Below are 24,470 nucleotides of genomic sequence, written 5' to 3' on the forward strand. Positions count from 1 at the left end.
ACACATGTTGCTCCTTCTACTTAGAGCACTCTTGTCTTCAGTCTTCATCTGAAAACTCCCTCATGCTTCAGATAATATCTTTGGTCTCACTTCCTCAGAGGGGTCTTCCCAGACCCTCCCATCTGAATTAGAGTACCCTGCTTAACTCTCTTTGAAAGACTTTTGGTTATCCTTTAAGCTAGTTAGCAAAACTCATATTAACACTGTTATGCCCATGATTGTTGCTTAATATATCTCTCTTCCATTAGTCGATAACATCTATTAGGTCAGTGTCAGATATGCTTTCTTTTTCCTTTTTTGTGTTTATTTTTAACTTTTTAATTGAAGGATACTGTTTAGAAGGAAAACTGTTCCCGGTGAATTTGAGGTTCTTGATGTCTCGTCGCAGAAAGAATACAGTGAGAGACAAAGTTATAGGTAAGAAGTGGATCTATTTAGAGAGAAACACACTCCACAGACAGAGTGTGGGCCATCTCAGAAGGTGAGAGAGCCTCAAAATATGGGGTGGTTAGTTTTTATGGGCTGGGTAATTTCATAGGCTAATGAGTGGGAGGATTATTCCAATTATTTCAGGGAAGGGGTAGAGATTTCCAGGAACTGGGCCACTGCCCACTTTTTGGCCTTTTATGGTTAGCCTCAAAACTGTCATGGCACTGGTGGGTGTGTCATTTAGCATATGCTAGTGTACTACAATGAGCATATAATGAGGCTCAATGTCCATTGGAAGTTGAATATTACACCATTTGGACCTAGTTGGTTCTAACCAGTTTTTGTCATGTCCTATAGCCATGTCATTCTTTTAAACTTTGTGCCCTGCCCCCTTCCCTCCTGTTTCAAAACTACGTATATCACAAGTGAGGAGCTTGATGCATTCTCACAAACAAAACACCTGTATAAAAAACTCCAAGATCAAGGAACAGCTTATTACTAATATTCAGGAAATTCCATTCATTCTCTATTCCTGTCCTCACCCTCCCTCCCTGCAAGGTCTAACTGGTATTCTGAGTCTAATAGCATAGGTCACCTTTGCCTTTTTTGTATTTTATATATGGAAAATATCCTGTGCTCTACTGCTGCTCCATTTTTTTCAGCATTATGTTTATGAGATCCATCCATACTGCTGCATGCAACTGTAAGTTGTTTATTTTCATCACTGTATGGTATTCCATTATACAAATATACCATGATTTATTTGTCCATCCTAGCAATGATACATATTTAGGTTATTTCAAGCTTTTGGTTATTATTAATGTTGTTGCTATGAACTTTCTTGCACATGTCTTTTGGTGAAGATAAATATGGATTTCTTTTGAGCACACACCTAGAATTGAAAATGCTAGGGCAAAAAGCACATATGGTCAGCTATAGTCAATACTACTAAACAGGTTTTAAAAAGTGATTGTTGGAATTTGTACTCTCACTAAAGAGTTTCAGTTGCTCCAAATACTTAAGATTTCCTTGCAAACAGTGGAGATTTTCAGTCATTTTCATTGTACCTATTTTGGTGGGTATGCAGTAGTTGCCTTAATTTGAATTTCCTGATAATTAACATGTTTAAAGACCTTTTTATATGTTTATAGCCACTTACATACTCTTTTAAATAAATATTGATTTGAATGTTTTACATATTTTTATCTGGGTTATGTGTATTTTTTTAATTGATTGTAGAAATTCTTGTCATCTATACATATTGTGACTATTTTCTTCAGCCTTGTGGGATCCCTTTGCACTCTGTTAATGGAGTTTTTTGCTGTCCATTTGTTCTCAATCTTAATATAGTTCAATATGTCTCTCTCTATATATATAGTGAGTGTTTATGAGTGTGTATGTCTTCTCTAAGAAACCTTTGTCTACTCTGAGGTCACAAAGATGTCCTTCTACCTTTCCTCGAAAAAGCTTTATTCATTTGTCTTCAATATGTAGACCAAAATCCATTTGGAATTGATTTCTGTGTATTTTTTAAGATAGGCATTGCCTTTTTAAATCACAGGTATATTCTCAGCACCCAGCAATAGAATTGAATAAATAGTTCTTGAATGTCTGACAAAATAAATGAATGAGTGAAAACATAGATTTGGGTAATCTCTAAAAAAGTAAGGTATGTAGGATAATGTATATAAAGCAGATATTTTAGGTTAGCTGTTCAAAATTCCATTTCCAACTTCATTATCCCTTCTCTGATATAAATGTTAAATCTTGACCTCTAAGCTTCCATTGCAGCCAGAGATAGCCATGTGGCCCTTTTCAGGCCAATAAGATATAAGCAGAAGTCACTATTGATGTTAATTTCTTTTCCTCCTGCTGATGGCCTGTAATAGGCTCATAGTATGATGTCTGAAGGTAGAGTAGCTATACTGTGGCCCTGAGGTTAAGAATGAGCACAAAAAACAAACAACATTTTTAAGAAAAATACTTTTAAGAAAAAACATATAACAAGAGCCCTGGTCCCCAATAGTATTATTGAATGTCTATACCAGTCATATTCCTGAACTTTGTAGTATGCATCACAAATGGCCTCCACTTGTGTTGTTTGGTGATACATATGTGGCTTTGATTTTCTTTTATTTGCAACCAAATGCATTCCTAAATGGAGAAATCCAAGGGATCAGTCTACATTTCCTGTTTGAGAATGCTATATGTTTTGAAGGATAACTTTCTCACGCACCATAAATGAAAACCTAAGAAATGTCCTTCCTTTCAGCTTGTGCTGTGCTCACGTAAGTCAGAAAGTACTAGCCTGAACCCCTGAATACTGGCTCTGCAGTCTATTAGGTATTTCTCTTCTGAGAAATTTACTTAATAACAATTACAGGTCTTTAGTTTGCTCTCTATTAAAAAATAAAATAGGAATAAAAAAATCTTATTTGGGGAGTTATTTTGGAGAAAGGCTTATAGCAATGTGTGAAAGGTACCTGACACAAGGTAGGTATTTAATATATTTTATGTATATCCCTTCACTTTTAATTATAATACATTTATAGAACATACCTGAGAAAAGCATCAAGTAAACAATAAACCAGCAAACTAAAAACAAAGAATTTTTTTTCAATAAAGGTATGCACTAGAAATGCCATTGTCCAAATGGAGCTCTCTTGGAAGCCATACTTGGCACACATATGTCACATGCGAAGTTCACTTAAAACATCATTTACCTTGTAGAAAAAAGGGCAGGAATATTTTCTGACATTTACAATATTAAGTGTTACTTGTAATCACAAATTTGAATTATAATTTTGTAGCGGCAATTTAATAAATTATCATGGCCTAAGGAACTTTATGATGCTTCCAAAATACGCAAATAATTATCAGACAGTTCCATGAATGCCAGGAAAACAATGCTAATTATCTGATGTGAAGATAATTTATTTGCCCAAGTATTTAGAATTTTATGACAAAGTTTTTTAGAATACTTTTATATTGTTTCTCAAGAGGGTAACAAGCATAATTTTGAGATTTATAATCTCATATCTGTAATTTGTGCATGTGCTGATGCATTAATAAAAGCAAATTTATCTTTCTTTAGAATAGCAAATTAAACCATATCTTAAATTGGCTTCATCCTAACAGGATATTACATTGATTCAAATATTTGATATGTTTTGTAGGCGAGACAGACAAATAACAAAGAAAAATAAGAGTGATTTTTTTTTAAAAGACTGAAATGCACTTGAAATTGAAAAAGCATCACTTTTAGATGGCATACACAGCATTAAGAAGATTAAGGGAAAAGAGCAAAGGAATCAGAAAACCATTAACCGACCTTTTAAAAATTGCTTAGGATTAGAAAGGTTCCTAAGGAGAGAAAAATAACAGGTCTTTTTGCTGTATGTTGTTGTTGTTTAGAAATGAATCAAGAAATTATATCCTAATCAATTGAAGATGTGCATTTCAGAAAATCATTGAGTTGCACGGGAGCAAATACTGGCAAAGCTTATTACTACAAAATCCAGTTACTTCAACACTGAGAACAGAAAGTCATGCCAAATTTTAGTAGCTCTTAGAAAATATTATAGCAATCATACTCCAAGGATTTCAGAAGCTGTTAAAAACTGTCATTAATTTCTACATAAAATTCTGTCACAAACTTTGAACACTGAAAATAAAATATAATCAAAACCTCAGAATAGTCTAACAAATGGCACAATAAATTTATTTAATTCTGTTTCAAAAAAGCGATCTGGGATATCTATAGGAAGAAGAAGGAAATGATAATAATACCTTATATTTAGTACTTACTACTGTTAAGGCACATTCACGTTTGTCAACTCATTTGAGTCATTCAATAACTTTGTGACGTATAGCTTTTATTATGTTGAGGTAACTTCCCTCTATGCCCACTTTCTAGAGGGTTTTTATCATAAATCGGTGTTGAATTTTGTCGAAAACTTTTTCTGTATCTATTGAGATGATCATCTTGGTTTTTCTACTTCAATTTGTTAATACGGTTTATCACATTGATTGATTTGCATATATTGAAGAATCCTTGCATTCCTGGGATAAACCCCACTTGATCATGGTGTATGATCCTTTTAAAGTGCTGTGGGATTCTGTTTGCTAGTATTTTGTTGAGGATTTTGCATCTGTGTTCATCAGTAATATTGGCCTGTAGTTTTCATTATTTGTGACATCTTTGTCTGGTTTTGGTATCAGGGTAATGGTGGCTGCATAAAATGAGTTTGGAAGTGTTCTCCCTCTGCTACATTTTGGAAGAGTTTGAGAAGGATAAGTGTTAGGTCTTCTCTAAATGTTTGACAGAATCCTCCTGTGAAGCCATCTGGTCCTGGGCTTTTATTTGTTAGAAGATTTTTAATCACATACTCCAATTTCAGTGCTCGTGATTGGTCTGTTTATATTTTCTATTTCTTCCTCGTTCAGTCTAGGAAGGTTGTGCTTTTCTAAGAATTTGTCCATTTCTTCCAGGTTGTCCATTTTATTGGCATATAGTTGCTTGTAGTAATCTCTCATGATCCTCTGTATTTCTGCAGTGCCAGTTGTTACTTCTCCTTTTTCATTTCTAATTCTACTGATTTGAGTCTTCTCCTTTTTTTCCTTGATGAGTCTGACTAGTGTTTATCAATTTTGTTTACCTTCTCAAAGAACAAGCTTTTAACTTCATTGATCTTTACTATTGTTTCCTTCATTTCTTTTTCATTTATTTCTGATCTGATCATTATGATTTCTTTCCTTCTGCTAACTTTGGGTTTTTTTGTTCTTCTTTCTCTAATTTCTTTAGGTGTAAGGTTAGGTTCTTTATTTGAGATGTCTCTTGTTTCTTAAGGTAGGATTATATTCCTATAAACTTCCCTCTTAACGGTGAAAAACTGAAACCATTTCCACTAAGATCAGGAACAAAACAAGGCTGCCCACTCTCATGACTATTATTCAACATAGTTTTGGAAGTCTTAGCCACAGCGATCAGAGAAGAAAAAGAAATAAAAGGAATCCAAATTGGAAAAGAAGAAGTAAAACTGTCACTGTTTGCAGATGACATGATACTATACATAGAGAATCCTACAGATGCTACCAGAAAACTACTGGAGCTAATCAATGTATTTGGTAAAGTTGCAGGATACAAAATTAATGCACAGAAATCTCTTGCATTCCTATACACTAATGATGAAAAATCTGAAAAAGAAATTAAGGAAACCCTCCCATTCACCACTGCAAAAAAAGAATAAAATACCTAGGAATAAACTTACCTAAGGACGTAAAAGACCTGTACTCAGAAAACTATAAGATACTGATGAAAGAAATCAAATATGACACAAACAGATGGAGAGATATACCATGTTCTTGGATTGGAAGAATCAATATTTCTATCAAATCCTAATAAAAAAATTTACTAACTCCACCAGTTGCCCTCTAAAAAATTCTTCTTGAAGTTGAGGCACCATGTGAGTACTAAGGAAAATGACACTGTTTACTTTATGTTACAAGGAAAATTGCAGAAAGATTACTTTTTAAAGAATGCATTTCTGTGCTAAATGGTTGCAAACACAGAAACTAACAAACTCCCATTTATCAGTTACTTTGAATTTATTTCTTTTTCTCCCTCCTTGGAATTAATTCTTCCCAGCCCACTTTGCCACTGGCAATCTTCTTGGTGTCTTCCTGTCTTTAACTTTTCAGCTTTCCCAGATTCTATCTCAGAGGTCTGCTTAATACCAAGCAAAGGGCACCAGTTTAAAGTATCTGCTTAAACATATAAATAAAACTTTCATTGAAAATTAAGGAATTATCTTAGTTTGCAGACTCTCTGAGGATCCTGTCTGGTTTAATTTTGTATTTCTAAATTATAGGATAGTTTCTAGAAAATAGTATTGCTCAACAAATGTATGTTTAATTAAAAAGAAAAAAACGATTTTCCAGAGCTTCATTGCTGTTACATTAAATTAATTAATTAACATTAATTAATAAACATTAATTAATTATAATTGTGCTAAGAGAGTTTCAGTGCTTTCAGATGGTAATAGACTACCCTGACTGAGCATGCTTCCTCCTTGCCAGATAGTGTATATATTTATGAATGAATGAATTGCTCACTCGTGAGCTTAGTTCCTTTCATTAGTCTATTTTATATCTCAGGAGATTAAGGAATAGACTAAGTAAACTGTCCAATGTCCCAGTGCCATTCCTGGGGTTATAATATGAACACAATCTGACTACAAAGCACACTTTCTTCACCATTCTGCTATAAAGTAAAACTGAACATCCATCTTAGCCAAGATTAGTGTTTCCCAAATATTTGGATTTCATGATAGGGTTGACAAATTTAATTTTGTCAAGAATGGTATGAACAAAATTACTATTGCCCAAACTTTGTACAATGAAATATATAAAATATATTTTAGCACAATAACATAGAAATTACAATAATCATAATAAAGGACAATTCTTTAATATTGACATTAAAAACAATTATGAACCAGTCAGTGTGCTGTCCTCATTTCACTGCCTCTTGATTACAGTGCCATCGTAGAGGACAATGGCAAATACACTGACATTGGGGAAACTCTTCAGTATATTATGCACTTTTGCCATGAACCTTTCTATTTCCATTTGTCTCTTTCTACCCGGGATAGATTTTAACATGCCCTGGAAGTCCATACACAGCAAAAGGGCATCATTTGCTCTTTGTGGCAATGAGAACATGACCATTTCACCAGCTGACCTGCATTTCGGGGTATCTGGGCATGAAGCCAGCTGCCTTAGAGAATTAGACTAGGATGAAATCCTCTTGAGATCATATGCAAGAAGGTATTTTTCAGTGCCCTCAGGGATCAAAGGTGAGGATAAAGCTGATTCTTTGTAACTGGATAACACAGACTGACAGTAGAATGAATAAACAGCAGTGTTGGAGGCTAAGTTAAAACATCAGGAGCTCTTCAAAGGTGCACGTTCAATTTTAGCTTGCTCTGTGGCTGCAGATTCAGTACTGATTCAGTTTCAGTACTTAATTATTTCTGATGGCAGATAAAAGCATACATTTTCCTTGTATTTCCTCACATGCTAAAAATGTTTACAAAGTGGAACATAGAAGATGGCACCCAAGAGTAATATACAGATCTTTGTCGACTTAAGATGGGGTCATGTCCCAATACACCCGTCATAGGTTGAAAATATTGTAAGTCGAAAATGCAGTTAATATAATATACCTAGTCTACCAAACATCGTAGCTTAGCCTAGCCTATGTTAAAGGTTCAGAACACTTACAGTAGCCTAGAGTTGGGCAAACTCATCTAACACAAAGCATATTTTATAATAAAGCAGTTTATTGAAGAAAGTAGTTTATTGAAAGTGAAAAACAGAATGGTTGTAAGGGTACAGAATGGCTGTAAGTGTATCAGTTATTTCCCCTCGTGATTGCATGGCTGACTGGGAATTGCAGATGCTGCCACTGCCCAGCGTCACGAGAGAGTGTCCTACTGAATATCACTAGCCTGGAAAACGATGAAAATTCAAAGTCTGAGGCATGGTTTCTACTGAACGCTTATTGCTTTTGCACCATTGTAAAGTCGAAAAATCAAAAGTCAGGGACCATCTGTATTTGTATTCTCCCCAAGTAAAACAGACAAGTTTACAATATTTCCTATTTCGTTAGAAATAGGTTTAACTACGTCTATATAGTTCATCAGTTATGTTTTATTACATTCAAGTCATTTCATATTGGTAACATACAGATTACATACTCTGATTCATGAATTCCCTTTTATGATCATCAGCAAAATTGCCAGCATACCTAAATATTTACCCCTCTTTCTCACCTTCTGTGAAGTGAGGGATAAAGTATTGCCCCTCCAGTCAAAGATGGATTCCTCCTTCTAGGCTCCTCTGGATGCCATCCCAGCTTGCTTTCTTAACAGTTTCTCTTCTGCTTGTCCCTCTTCCACCTCCATTGTCATCTATTTCACCGTCTTCCTGGATTATTCACTTAAGCCTAGGATCTCCTATCTCAAAGCAAAACAAACAAACAAACAGAAGCTAAACAAGGCCTCCCTTCTTCCCACTGCTCCACTTTCTGTTCACTTTCATACCAAAATTTCTTTAAAAGTTTTAAACAGAGGTTTACATGAAAAATCAAGGTTATGATGATGTCACTGAGATAAAGGAAATATGGAGGACAGGCAACAAGTTTATTTTTAGTTGAATGTACCTTTAGGTAAGAATAGCTTATGAGCATATGTACCACATTCTCTCTCTCTCTTTTTTTTAATGAATTAGCTTTTGCTGCACATTACATTGTCAAAAAACTAGGCTTAAAACAGCATATAATTATTATCTCACAGTTTGTACTGAATGGGAATGTGGGCCTGCAGCTTCAGAGACTCTCACAGACTGTAATCAAGGAGTCCTCTGTCTTTAGTCATCTCGGAACCTGCCTGGGAAAGGATCCACTTCCAAGCTCATGTGGTTCTTGGTAGTATTCATTTCTTCATGGGTTGTTGGACTGAAAGCCTCAGTTCTTTGCCACGTAGCCCTCTCCACGTGGAAGTTTTCTCCGTCGAAAGCTATAAGCTGAGGAACTAGGACAGAGTACCTGCTAACAGGATGGAAGTCACAATCTTTAGTAACTTAATCACAGAAGTGACATCTCTTCATCTTTGCCATATTTTACCGGTTAGAAGCAAGCCAGTAAACCCATATCAAGGGGAAAGATTACACAGAAGTATGAGTATCAGGAGGTAAGGATCACTGGGGACTATTTTAGAAGTCTACATTCATTTCCCAATTCCTGACCATATAAATATTGAAATTTATTCTCCAGGAAAAAAGTATACAATGTAATAGCATTAATAATAATAATCTAAACGTGATACTGAAAAGTATATAAACACAAATGAAATTATTAAGTGCATAAAAATCACTTATAAATGACCAAGTGCAATGTGATTCAAATTTTATTGAAACAAGCAAATGGAAAACGTCAGAAGTATTTAATAAGTTGATGGCACAATTTCAGATTACAAGGAAAAACATGTGTATAGTCTCCCACACCTTTTTTTTTTTTTTTCCCAGTGTGAACAGTAGAAGAGACAAGGGTCAAGATAATGAGCTAAAAATGTACTAGTATTGTATCGCGGAATGTTCTAAGTATTTTATGCATGTTATTATATATGTAATTTAAGTATTTTATGTATGCGATCTTATGAGGAAGCAACTGTTATTATAAACCCCATTTTAAAGATGAGGAAACTAAGAGCCAAAGTATCATGGCTAGTAAGTGATGGGGTTAGAATCTGAGCTTAGACTTTCTGACTCCAGAGTCCATGCTCTTAAATTCCAGACAAAACTGCCTGTCCAATTGTTACCTGCAATGAGTTTTAGTCGGTCGTTCTGGGATAATTAGGAGGCCAAGAACTATTGCTAGTTCAAAAGCAGCAGACTACCACTGATAAAGGGTTATATTTTTTAACTTCATGTCCTAAACTAGGACACTTTTGAGAGTGAGAGGAATTTATTCTTAATAACCATGAAGTAGCAACAAGCATAAGCAAGTCAGTGGTCCAGGCAAAGTGGGAAATTTGGTTACCTTATTTTTCTGGAGTGTACCAGGGTTGGCTTGTTGAGAAGGCTTTCCAAGGGAATTTTCAGAGAGGAGATAACTTCCTGTCTATCTTTGACTCTTTATGAGTGTAAACTTTATTTATGGGCCAAATACCATTGCTTCATTCTCATTGGACAACAACCTCTTCTCACACACCTACCAAAAACCTCCTTATTTTACTTGAGTAAGAACAGTTGAGGAACTAATGGTACCAAGATGAAGTTACCAATATCTAAGAGCATGAACAAGGCTAAGGCTATAATAAAACATATCACTTGGTTAACTATTATATGCCATCCCTAGTTCTGCCAGTTAGCATAACTTATTATATAAGGCAAATTCTGATTATAATTTTATCAGAGGTATTTAACTGTGGGTGATTTTGCCTTCGGGGAAATTTTGGCAATGTCTAGAAATATTTCTGGTTGTCATGAATGGAGAGGTTGCTGGCATTTAGTGGATAGAGGCCAGGGATACTGCTAAACATCCTGCAATGTACAGGATACCCCTCTCCTTACCACTGTCCAACCTCTCCCTCTCCTGACCTACTGCCTTCACAACAAAGAATTATGTAGAACAGTTGTCATTGTTGCTGAGCTTGGGAAACCACACTTCATATAAAGGAAAAAATGGAGAACTCTTCAGCTCCTTCACTTTTCTCCTCTTTACTATGGAAAGAACTAGCTACTTATATGTTTCAATAAAACAAGTCTAAATAAATGATGAGGATAGTCACTAGGACTGTGGGTTAGTGAATCAATTTTAATATGGAGTAAAAGAAGCCTTCACTTCAGCTCTCTGAACTCAGACCAGTTTTTCATTAAGAATCTCACAAGTATATCTTCAAAAAATTCCAAAATATATGTCTTAGTCTTGACCCTCTATATAAGAAATAATACATTCAACCAACTTCCCCTTCAAACAACTTGACATCATAATTGGTTATCAAAGACTGCTCTATGAGGCTAAAAAATGCACTACTAAATAACTAAGAGAGCACTGAAGAAATCAGAGGAAATCAAAAAATACCTAGACACAAATGACAATGAAATCACAATGACCCAAAAGCTATGGGATGCAGCAAAAGGAGTTCTAACAGAAAGTTTATAGCAATACAATCCTACATCAAGAAAGAAGAAACGTCTCAAATAAACAACCTAACCTTACACCTAAAGCAGTTAGAGAAAGAGGAACAAAAATTCCCCAAAGTTAGCAGAAGGAAAGAAATCATAAAGATCAGATTAGAAATAAATGAAAAAGAAATGAAGGAAACAATAGCAAAGATCAATAAAACTAAAAGCTGGAACTTTGAGAAGATAAACAAAATTGATAAACCATTAGCCAGACTCATCAAGAAAAAAAGGAGAAGACTCAAACCAATAGAATTAGAAATGAAAAAGGAGAAGTAACAACTGACACTGCAGAAATACAAAAGGATCATGAGAGATGACCAGAAGCAACTATATGCCAATAAAATGGACAACGTGGAAGAAATGGACAAATTCTTAGAAAATAACAACCTTCCTAAACTGAATGAGGAAGAAATAGAATATATAAACAGACAAATCACAAGCACTGAAATTGAAACTGTGATTAAAAAATCTTCCAACAAACAAAAGCCCAGGACCAGATGTCTTCACAGGCGAATTCTATCAAACATTTAGAGAAAAGCTAACACTTATCCTTCTCAAACTCTTCCAAAAAATAGCAGAAAGAGGAACACCCCCAAACTCATTCTATGAGGCCACCATCACCGTGATACCAAAACCAGAGAAAGGTGTCACAAAGAAAGAAAACTACAGGCCAATATCACTGATGAACATAGATGCAAAAATCCTCAACAAAATACTAGCAAACAGAATCCCACAGCACACTAAAAGGATCATACACCATGATCAAGTGGGGTTTATCTCAGGAATGCAAGGATTCTTCAATATACGCAAATCAATCAATGTGATAAACCATATTAACAAATTCAATGAGAAAAACAATATGATCATCTCAATAGATGCAGAAAAAGCGTTTGACAAAATTCAACACTGATTTATGACAAAAATCCTCCAGAAAGTAGAGATAGAGGGAACTTACCTCAACATAATAAAGGCCATATATGACAAACCCACAGCCAATATCATTCTCAATGGTGAAAAACTAAAACCATTTACACAAAGATCAGGAACAAGATAAGGTTTCCAACTCTCACCACTATTATTCAACATAGTTTTGGAAGTTTTCACCACAGCAAACAGAGAAGAAAAAGAAATAAAAGGAATCCAAATTGGAAAAGAATACGTAAAACTGTCACTGTTTGCAGATGACATGATACTATACATAGACAATCCTTAAGATGCTACCAGAAAACTACTAAAGCTAATCAATGAATTTGGTAAAGTAGCAGGATACAAAATTAATACACAGAAATCTCTTGCATTCTTATACACCAATGATGAAAAATCTGAAAGAGAAATTAAGGAAACACTCCCATTTACCACTGCAACAAAAAGAATAAAATACCTAGGAATAAATCTACCTAAGGAGACAAAAGACCTGTATGCAGAAAACTGTACACTGATGAAAGAAATTAAATATGACACAAACAGATGGAGAGATATATCATGTAATTGGATTAGAAGAATCAGCACTGTGAAAATGACTATAGTACCCAAACAATCTACAGATTCAATGCAATCCCTATCAAACTACCAATGGCGTTTTTCACAGAACTAGAACAAAAAATTTCACAATTTGAATGGAAACACAAAAGACCCCTAAAAGCCAAAGCAATCTTGAGAAAGAATAACGGAGCTGGAGAAATCAGGCTCTCGGACTTCAGACTATACTACAAAGCTACACTAATCAAGACAGTATGGTACTGGCACAAAAACAGAAATATAGGTCAATGGAACAGGATAGAAAGCCCAGAGATAAACCCATGCACATATGGTCACATTATTTTTGATAAAGTAGGCAAGAATATAAAATGGAGAAAAGACAGCCTTTTCAATAAGTGGTGCTTGGAAAACTGGACAGCTACATGTAAAAGAATGAAATTAGAACACTCCCTAACACCATACACAACAATAAACTCAAAATGGATTAAAGATCTAAATGTAAGGCCAGACACTATAAAACTCTTAGAGGAAAACATAGGCAGAACTGTCCAGGTCATTAATCACAGCAAGATCCTTTTTGACCCACCTCCTAGAGAAATGGAAATAAACATAAAAATAAACAAACGGGACCTAATGAAACTCAAAAGCTTTTAAACAGCAAAGGAAAATATAAAGAAGAGGAAAAGACAACCCTCAGAATGGGAGAAAATATTTGCAAATGACGCAACTGACAAAGGACTAATCTCCAAAATTTAGAAGCAGCTCACGCAGCTCAATATCAAAAAAACAAACAACCCAATCCAAAAATGGGCAGAAGACCTAAATAGACCTTTCTCCAAAGAAGACAAACAGATGGCCAACAAACACATGAAAGGATGCTCAACATCACGAATCATTAGAGAAATGCAAATCAAAACTACAATGAGGTATCACCTCACACCAGTCAAAATGGCCATCATCAAAATATCTACCAACAATAAATGCTGGAGAGGGTGTGGAGAAAAGGGAACCCTCTTGAACTGTTGGTGGGAATGTAAATTGATACAGTCACTATGGAGAACAGTATGCAGTTTCCTTAAAAAACCAAAAATAGAACTATCATACAACCCCGCAATCCCACTACTGGGCATATACCCAGAGAAAACCATAATTCAAAAAGACACATGCACCTCAGTGTTTACTGCAGCACTATTTACAATAGGCAGGTCATGGAAGCAACCTAAATGCCCAAAGACTGATGAATGGATAAAGAAGATGCGGCACATATATACAATGGAATATTACTCAGCCATAAAAAGGAATGAAATTCAGTCATTTGTAGAGACGTGGATGGACCTAGAGAATGTCATAAAGACTGAAGTAAGTCAGAAAGAGAAAAACAAATATCGTATATTAACGCATATATGTGTAATCAAGGAAAATGGTATAGATTAACCAGTCTGCAAGGCAAAAATAGAGACAGATGTAGAGAACAAATGTATGGACACTAAGGGGGGAAAGTGGGGGGCGGGTGAATTGCGAGATTGGGATCGACATATATACACTAATACGTATAAAATAGATAACTGGGAGGACCTTCAAGATTGCGGAGGAGTAAGAAATAGAGATCACCTTCCTGCCCACAAATACATCAAAAATACATCGACGTGTGAAACAGCTCCTACAGAACACCTAATGAATGCTGGCAAAAGACCCCAGACTTCCCAAAAGGCAAGAAAATCCCCAAGTACCTGGGTAGGGCAAAAGAAAAAAGAAAAAAGAGAGACAAAAGAATAGAGACAGGACCTGCACCTCTGGGAGGGAGCTGTGAAGAAGGAAAAGTTTCCACACACTCAGAAGCCCCTTCACTGGTGGACACGGGGGTTGGGCAGGGGGAAGCTTTGGAGCCACAGAAGAGAACACAGCAACAGGGGTGCAGAGGGCAAAGCGGAGAGATTCCCACAGAGAAGTTCAGTGCCGACCAGCACTCACCAGCCTGAGAGGCTTGTCTGCTCACCCACCATGGTAGGTGGGGGCTGGGAGCTGAGGCTCAGGCTTTGGAGGTGAGATCTCAGGGAGAGGACTGGGGTTGGCTGTGTGAACCCAGCCTGAAGGAGGCTAGTGTGCAATAGATAGCTGGGAGGGAGTCTGTGAAAAAGTCTGTACCTGCCTAAGAGGCAAGAGACCATTGTTTTGGGGTGCACGAGGAGAGGGGATTCCTTCCCTGTCTGCCCACAGAAGGCAGAGCACCGCCTAAACGAGCTCCAGAGATAGGTGCGAGCTGTGGCTATCACCTCAGAACCCAAAGACGGGCATAAAACGCTAACGCTGCTGCTGTAGCCACTGAAAATCCTGTGTGCAAGCACAGGTCACCATCCACACCCCCCTGCCCTGGGAGCCTGTGCAACCTACCACTGCCAGGGTCCTGTGATCCAGAGACAACTTCCTTGGGAGAACACATGGCATGCCTTAGGCTGTTGCAATGTCACGCCGGCCTCTGCCGCTGCAGGCTCAACTCGCATTCCAATTATAACTACCATATCCCTCCCTCCCCCCGGCCTGAATGAGCAAGAGCCCCCTAATCAGCCTCTGCTTTAACCCCCTCCTGTCTGGGCAGGGAACAGATGCCTGAGGGTGACCTACACACAGAGGTAGGGCTAAAACCAAAGCTGAATCCCAGGAGCTGTGAGAACAAAGAATAGAAAGGGAAATATCTCTATGCAGCCTCAGGAGCAGAGGATTAAATCCCCACAATCAACTTGAGTACCCTGCATCTGTGGAATACCTGAATAGACAATGAATCATCCCAAAATGGAGGCAGAGGACTTTGGGAGCAACTGTACACTTGGGGTTGTCTGTCTGTGTCTGACTTGTTTCTGATTTTATGTTTATCTAAGTTTAGTTTTTAGCACTTGTTATCACTGGTGGATTTGTTTATTGGTTTGGTTGCTTTCTTCTTTTTATTTATTTATTTATTTATTTTTTCTTTTAATAATTTATTTTTATTTAATTAATTAATTTATTTTTCTTTCTCTTTTTTCTCACTTTTCTTCTGAGCTCTGTGGCCTACAGGGTCTTGGTGCTCCAGCTTGCTGTCAGGCCTGAGCCTCTGAGGTGGGATAGCTGAGTTCAGGACATTGGACCACCTGAGACCTCCCAGCCCCACATAATATGAATAGGTGAGATCTCTTCCAGAGATCTCCGTCTCAATGCTCAGACTCAGTTCCACCCAACAGCCAACAAGGTACAGTGCTGGAGGACCCAAACAACTACCAAGACAGGAACACAGCCCTACCCACTAGCAGAAAGGCTACCTAAAATCATACTAAGTTCACAGACATTCTGAAACACACCACCGGACATGGCCCTGCCCACCAGAAAGACAAGATCCAGCTCCACCCACCAGAACACAGGTACCAGTCCCCTCCACCAGGAAGCCTACACGAGCCACTGAACCAACCTCACCCACTGGGGGCAGACACCAAAAAAAATGGGAACTATGAACCTGCACTCTGTGAAAAGGAGACCCCAAACACAGTAAGTTAAACAAAACGAGAAGACAGAGAAATAAGCAGCAGATGAAGAAGCAAGGTAAAAACCCACCAGACCAAACAAATGAAGAGGAAATAGGCAGTCTACCTGAAAAAGAATTCAGAGTAATGATAGTAAACATGAGCCAAATCTTGGAAATGGAATGGAGAAAATACAAGAAACGTTTAACAAGGACAAAGAAGAAGTAAAGAGCAAACAAACAATGATGAACAACACAAAATGAAATTAAATATTCTCTAGAAGGAATCAATAGCAGAATAACTGATGCAGAAGAATGGATAAGTAACCTGGAAGATAAAATAGTGGAAATGACTACTGCAGAGTAGAATAAAGAAAACAGAATGAAGGCAATTGACGACAGTGTCAGATACTTCTGGGACAACATTAAATGCACCAACATTCGAATTATAGGGGTCCCAGAAGATGAGAAAAAGAAAGGGTCTGAGAAAATATTTGAAGAGATTGTAGTGGAAACCTCCCTAATATGGGAAAGGAAAGAGTCAATTAAGTCCAGGAAGCACAGACAGTCCCATACAGGATAAATCCAAGGAGAAACATGCCAAGACACATATTAATCAAACTATCAAAAATTAAATACAAAGAAAAAATATCAAAAGCACTAAGGGAAAAGCAACAAATAACATACAATGGAATCCCCATAAGGTTAACAGGTGATCTGTCAGCAGAAACACTGCAAGCCAGAAGTGAGTGGCAGGACATATTTAAAGTGATGAAAGGGAAAAACCTACAACCAAGATTACTCTACTCAGCAAGGATCTCATTCAGATTTGACAGAGAAATTAAAACCTTTACAGATAAGGAAAAATTAAGAGAATTCAGCATCACCAAATCAGCTTTACAACAAATGCTAAAGGAACTTCTCTAGGCAGGAAACACAAGAGAAGGAAAAGACCTACAAAAACAAACCCAAGGGCTTTCCTGGTGGTGCAGTGGTTGGGAATCTGCCTGCCAATGCAGGGGGCACGGGTTCGAGCCCTGGTCTGGGAAGATCCCACATGCTGCGGAGCGACTAAGCCCGTGAGCCACAACTACTGAGCCTGCGCGTCTGGGCATCTGGAGCCTGTGCTCCGCAACGGGAAAGGCCGCGACCGTGAGAGGCCCGCGCACCGCGATGAAGAGTGACCCCCGCTCACTGCAACTGGAGAAAGCCCTCCCACAGAAACGAAGACCCAACACAGCCAAAAATAAAAAATATATATAAATAAATTAAAAAAAAAACAAACCCAAAACAATTAAGAAAATGGGAATAGGAACATACATATTGATAATTACCTTAAATGTAAATGTATTAAATGCTCCCACCAAAAGACAGAGACTGGCTGAATGGATACAAAAACAAGACCCATCTATGTGCTGCCTACAAGAGACCCACTTCAGACCTAGGGACACATACAGACTGAAAGTGAGGGATGGAAAAAGATATTCCATGCAAATGGAAATCAAAAGCAAGCTGGAGTAGCAATTCTCATATCAGACAAAACAGACTTTAAAATAAACACTACTACAAGAGACAAAGCATGACACTACATAACGATCAAGGGATCAATCCAAGAAGAAGATATAACAATTGTAAATATTTATGCACCCAACATAGGAGCACCTCAATACATAAGGCAAATACTAACAGCCATACAAGGGGAAATCAACAGTAACACAATCATAGTAGGGAACTTTAACACCCCACTTTCACCAATGCACAGATCATCCAAAAGGAAAATAAATAAGGAAACACAAGCTTTAAATGATACATTAAACAAGATGGACTTAATTGATATTTCTAGGACATTCCATCCAAAAACAACAGAATACACATTCCTCTCAAGTGCTCATGGAACATCCTCCAGGATGGATCATATTTTGGGTCACAAATCAAGCCTTGGTAAATTTAAGCAAATTGAAATTGTATCAAGTATCTTTTCCGACAACAACGCTATGAGACTAGATATCAATTACAGGAAAAAATCTGTAAGAAATACAGACACATGGAGGCTAAACAATTCACTACTAAATAACAAAGAGATCACTGAAGAAATCAAAGAGGAAATCAAAAAATACCTAGAAACAAATAACAATGAAAACACAATGACACAAAACCTATGGGATGCAGCAAAAGCAGTTCTAAGAGGGAAGTTTATAGCTATACAAGCCTACCTGAAGAAAAAAGAAAAATCTCAAAAAAACAACATAACCGCACACCTAAAGCAATTAGAGAAAGAAGAACAAAAAAACTCCAAAGTTAGCAGAGGGAAAGAAATCATAAGGATCAGATCAGAAATAAATGAAAAAGAAATGAAGGAAACAATAGCAAAGATCAATAAAACTAAAAGCTGGTTCTTTGAGAAGATAAACAAAATTGATAAACCATTAGCCAGACTCATCAAGAAAAAAAGGGAGAAGACTCAAACCAATAGAATTAGAAATGAAAGCAGAGAGTAACAACTGACACTACAGAAATACAAAGGATCATGAGAGATTACTACAAGCAACTATATGCTAATTAAATGGACAACCTGGAAGAAATGGACAACTTATTAGAGAAGTACAACCTTCCAAGACTGAACCAGGAAGAAATAGAAAATATAAAGAGATGAATCACAAGCACTAAAATTGATACTGTGATTAAAAATCTTCCAACAAAAGCCCAGGACCAGATGTCTTCACAGGCGAATTCTATCAAACATTTAGAGAAGAGCTAACACCTATCCTTCTCAAACTCTTCCAAAATATAGCAGAGGGAGGAACACTCCCAAACTCATTCTATGAGGCCACCATCACCCTGATACCAAAACCAGACAAAGATGTCACAAAGAAAGACAACTACAGGCCAATATTACTGATGAACACAGATACAAAAATCCGCAACAAAATACTAGCAAACAGAGTCCAACAGCACATTAAAAGGATCAAACAGGGCTTCCCTGGCGGCGCAGTGGTTGAGAATCTGCCTGGCAATGAAGGGGACATGGGTTGGAGCCCTGGTCTGGGAGGATCCCACATGCCACGGAGCAACTAGGCCCATGAGCCACAACTACTGAGCCTGCACGTCTGGAGCCTGTGCTCCGCAACAAGAGAGGCCGCGATAGTGAGAGGCCCGCGCACCATGATGAAGAGTGGCCCCTGCTTGCCGCAACTGGAGAAAGCCCTCGCACAGAAACGAAGACCCAACAAAGCCAAAAAAAAAAAAAAAAAAAAAAAAAAGGATCAAACACTGTGATCAACTGTGGTTTATCCCAGGAATGCAAGGATTCTTCAATATACGCAAATCGATCAATGTGATACACCATTATTAACAAATTGAAGGATAAAAACCATATGATAATCTCAATAGATGCAGAAAAAGCTTTTGACAAAATACAACACCCATTTATGATAAAACCCAGAAAGTAGGCATAGATGGATCCTACCTAAACATAATAAGACAGTACGGTACTAGTACATAAACAGAAATATAGATCAATGGAACAGGATAGAAAGCCCAAAGGTAAACTCATGAGCATATGGTCACCTTATCTTTGATAAAGGAGGCAAGAATATACAATGGAGGAAAGGCATCCTCTTCAGTATGTGGTGGTGGGAAAACTGAACAGCTACATGTAAAAGAATGAAATTAGAACACTTCCTAACACTATACACAAAAATAAACTCACAATGGATTAAAGACCTAAATATAAGGGCAGACACTATAAAACTCTTAGAGGAAAACACAGGCAGAACACTCTAAGACATAAATCACAGCAAGATCCTTTTTGACTCCCCTCTAGAGAAATGCAAATAAAAACACAAATAAACAAATGGGACCTAATGAAACTTAAAAGCTTCTGCACAGCAAAGGAAACCATAAAGACAACCCTCAGAACGGCAGAAAATATATGCAAAAGAAGCAACTGACAAAGGATTAATCTCCAAAATATACAAGCAGCTCATGCAGCTCAATATCAAAACAACAAACAACCCAATCCAAAAATGGGCAGAAGACCTAAATAGACATTTCTCCAAAGAAGATACACAGATTGCCAGCAAACACATGAAAAGAAGCTCAACATCTCTAATCATTAGAGAAATGCAAATCAAAACTACAATGAGATATCACCTCACACCCGTCAGAATGGCCATCGTCAAAAAATCTACAAACGATAGATGCTGGAGAGGTTGTGAAGAAGAGGGAACCCTCTTGCACTGTTCATGGGAATGTAAATTGATACAGCTACTATGGAGAACAGTACGGAGGTTCCTTAAAAACTAAAAATAGAACTACCATATGACCCAGCAATCCCACTACTGGGCATATACCCTGAGAAAACCATAATTCAAAGAGAGTCATGTACCACAATGTTCATTGCAGCTCTATGTACAGTAGCCAGGACATGGAAGCAACCTAAGTGTCCATCAACAGATGAATGGATAAAGAAGATGTAGCACATATATAGAATGGAATATTACTCAGCCTAAAAAAGAAACGAAACTGAGTTATTTGTAGTGAGGTGGATGGACCTAGAGTCTGTCATACAGAGTGAAGTAAGTCAGAAGGAGAAAATAAAATACCATACGTTAACACATATATATGGAATCTAAAAAAAAAAAAAATGGTTCTGAAGAACCTAGGGACAGGACAGAAATAAAGACGCAGATGTAGAGAATGGACTTGAGGACATGGGGAGGGGGAAGGGTAAGCTGGGATGAAGTGAGAGAGTGGCATGGATATATATACACTTCCAAATGTAAAATAGATAGCTAGTGGGAAGCAGCTGCATAGCACAGGGAGATCAGCTCGGTGCTTTGTGACCACTTGGATGGGTGCGGGATAGGGAGGGTGGGAGGGAGGTGCAAGAGGGAGGTGATATGGGGATATATGTATACATATAGGTGATTCACTTTGTTATATAGCAGAAACTAACACAACATTGTAAAGCAATTTTACTCCAATACAGATGTTAAAAAAAATATAGTGATGAACGTTACCTAAAAAAAAAAAAAGATAATTAATAAGAACCTGCTGTATAAAATAAATAAACAAACAAATAAATAAAAATAACAAAATAGTAAATAGAAAACAAGTTTGGAATCAGACTCAAAGATAATACAGATAGTAACATCTGTATATTTATGTCAGTATAAATGATATAAAAATAATGCTAAAAGTGTTTAAAATATAAAAAAGAGTATAGAATACATGATGCATAGGCAACATACTTGTCAAAATTGATTAGGAAGCTTGAGAAAGAGCTAAATAATTTTTACATAATTTTAAAAAATACATAGCAATTTAAATTAGAAACCGAAATGATTTGAATAGACACAGATGGAGAGAGAAAATTAGAAACTCTTATATGTCTGTGTGAAAATTATCTATAATGAAGCACAGAAAGACAAAGACATGGAAAAGTACAGAAAAGAGTCAGAACACATAAAGGAAAGCAAAATGATCTTACATATGTCAAAACTGAGTCGATATGAGATAATAGGGAGAAAAGGGGTATGGTAAAGAAGATAATGCTTGAGCATGTCCCAAATTCAGAAAATTTTCTCCACGTTATGCAAATACAAACATAATACACATATCCTTCTGTACTAATGCCTTTATATCTTTCTCATATGTATCAAAATAATTTAAAGGTAATGTTCATTTTTTCTCTTGGCATAGGTATTGTCAGATTATCTTTCAGGTGTACTGTAGTAATTCACATCTTTGCTAGTACTGGGTTTTAACATGTATGTGTTTGTTTGGGCCAACATGATAAACAAAAATGGATATGTCACTGTTGCTTTAATTTTTATTTTCCTGATGTTGTTATATGTTTGCTTATTTAAATTTTGCTCTTTTATAAATTTCCTCTTGTATCTTTTGACCATTTTCATGTTGGAGTGGTTTTTTTCCTATCAATTTACAAAAGTTTTCTGTATATTTTGGTCATTAATTCTTAGATGATCATATGTATTGCAAATATTTCCCTCTGTTTATCACTTTCTTATGATGTCTTTTGCCATAAATATATGTTTAATCTTTATTCAGTTATATTTGTATCTTCTCTTTTATAGATAACACATGTCATTTAAAAATGTTACTGTGTTAGCTGTTATAAGAATAGTTAATTATTGTAAAATACATAAAACTACAGGGAAATATCATGACGAAATAATAATTACAAATAATCATGCCATCCCCCCCAAATTTTGATGTATCACGTCCCATATAAATATATGAAGATAAATATATGCATTTTACATGTATATCTATATTTTTCAATAAAAGTGGAATTAGCTTAATGTTTTGTAAGTGTACATTTGAGTCTTTTAATGTGTTATGAACCTTTATATATGTCATTAAATATTTACCAAAGCAATCCATCAACATGCTTTTTGACTTATGAGTATTACATAATCAATTTAAAAGTACAAAACTAATATGCAAGAAGAAGGTTTCTAATATTCTACCATTTTTAAAATGTGCAAATATTGTTCCTTCAGCAAAAAGTTTTGTTCATGTTTATGTTTATCTTTCAGGATGGACCCTTTAAGATAACGGTTGTATTGAAGGTCAGGAGAGGGTTTTTTTTATATATACTATATTTTTAGAGAAGTTTTAGGTTTAGAACAAATATGAGAGGGATGTACAGAGATTTCCCATAAACCTCATGCCTCCACACATGCATTGCCTTCCCCGTTACTAACATCACTCACCAGAATGGTTTTTATTTTTTCACCAAGGATGAATCCACTTTAGCAAATCATAATCATCTAACATCCATAGTTTACCTTAGAGTTCACGCTTAGTGTTGTACATTCTATGTGTTTAGGCAAATGCATAATAACATATATCCATCATTATGACATCATACAGAGTATTTTCACCAGCCTAAAAACCATCTGTGCTCTGCCTAGGTCAAGAAACATTTTAAGAGTTTGATGCTTAAATTTTAAGCTGATTAAAAAAATTTTAATTCTTGAGGAAGAAGAAGGGGTGAAGAGAAAAGGAAGGTAAAGGAAAGGAAGGAGGAGCTGGAAAGAGGAGAAAAGTGCATTCCATCTGCTCCTTCCCCCGCAAAAGAAAGAAATAGAGCAGTAGACTTCCAGCTGCCCAGTGCCTGAGATTTAAAGGCAATGCACATAAAGTGGAGAGGCAATGAAGTGGTTTCCTAATTTATTTGATGACCTGAGGACTGCTCAATTTTTTTTTTTCCTGAAAAGCACATGTGAGAGACCCATATCTCTCTGGGTCTCTTCCTAACACTCTTTTGGATTGGTACAACTTCCTTCAAAGTCTGAGTTCCAAGAGACCTTGGTAAATTATGTTTTATAGGTCTGTAATTTCTTAACACTCATTCTCTCTTTTTTTTTTTTTTATCTTTCTTATGAGGCGGGGGAAAAGGATGGATGCAACAAATTGTGCCTATTACCTATTTTTCTCAGGAAAGCTATGCCAAGATATGTGTATATTTTTCTCACAAAGATAAATTTCACATAATTACCGTAAATGAAGCATGCAGTGCTTGCAAACTTCCAGTGAGAATCCTTGCTTCAAAAATCCTATCAGCTTGCTTTTACTGCTCAAACTGAAGCACAGGTAAGAACCTGACCATTAAACCTGTTTTAATTAGGTAATGGAGTTATAATTGGATGCTCCCTGGGATAGGTTATAACACATCTAAAACATTTCTTCCCTTTGAGAAAGTAATCCACTTGTAGGCAAAACCCTCTGTCTACTACCCCATAAAATGTGGAGGGCCCAGTTAGCAAAATGGACTTTTTTGAAAGAGTCCACTGCATAAGAAGAGCACTAAAACCAATGTTGTAAAATATGAAAATCATGGAATAGTGTTTTTAGAAGAAAATAAAGTGATAAGAATAAAATATTTTGTCTTACTTCTAGGTATATTTTATCCTAAAATTTCTGCCTCTGAAATTAGACCTGACCTAGAAAAAGAATCCACTTCTGACTTTGACATGTAACTAAAAAATCAGAGGAGGATATGGAATAAGGAGTTTTATAAATTGGGGACCTCATCAGACTTTATGGACTTGAGTTGCTCAGCTCATGTTCCTAAGATATGTGAAAGCTACATGGCAATACATTCAGAATGAAGAGAGAAAAAACTGAAGTGAGGAGACTCTAAGAACTTCTTCCTCTATCACTTCCTTTATCAACCCATTCTCCTCTTGTCTTGGGAAACAAAGGGATTGCCCATGGAGGGCTAATGGGATCCTAGATATATTTACATGACTGTCTGGGCAATTAAAGATCCCTGGTATTTTGGTATCCCTCC

The sequence above is a fragment of the Balaenoptera musculus genome, chromosome 10 (assembly GCF_009873245.2).
Source record: "Balaenoptera musculus isolate JJ_BM4_2016_0621 chromosome 10, mBalMus1.pri.v3, whole genome shotgun sequence".
NCBI lineage: Eukaryota > Metazoa > Chordata > Mammalia > Artiodactyla > Balaenopteridae > Balaenoptera > Balaenoptera musculus.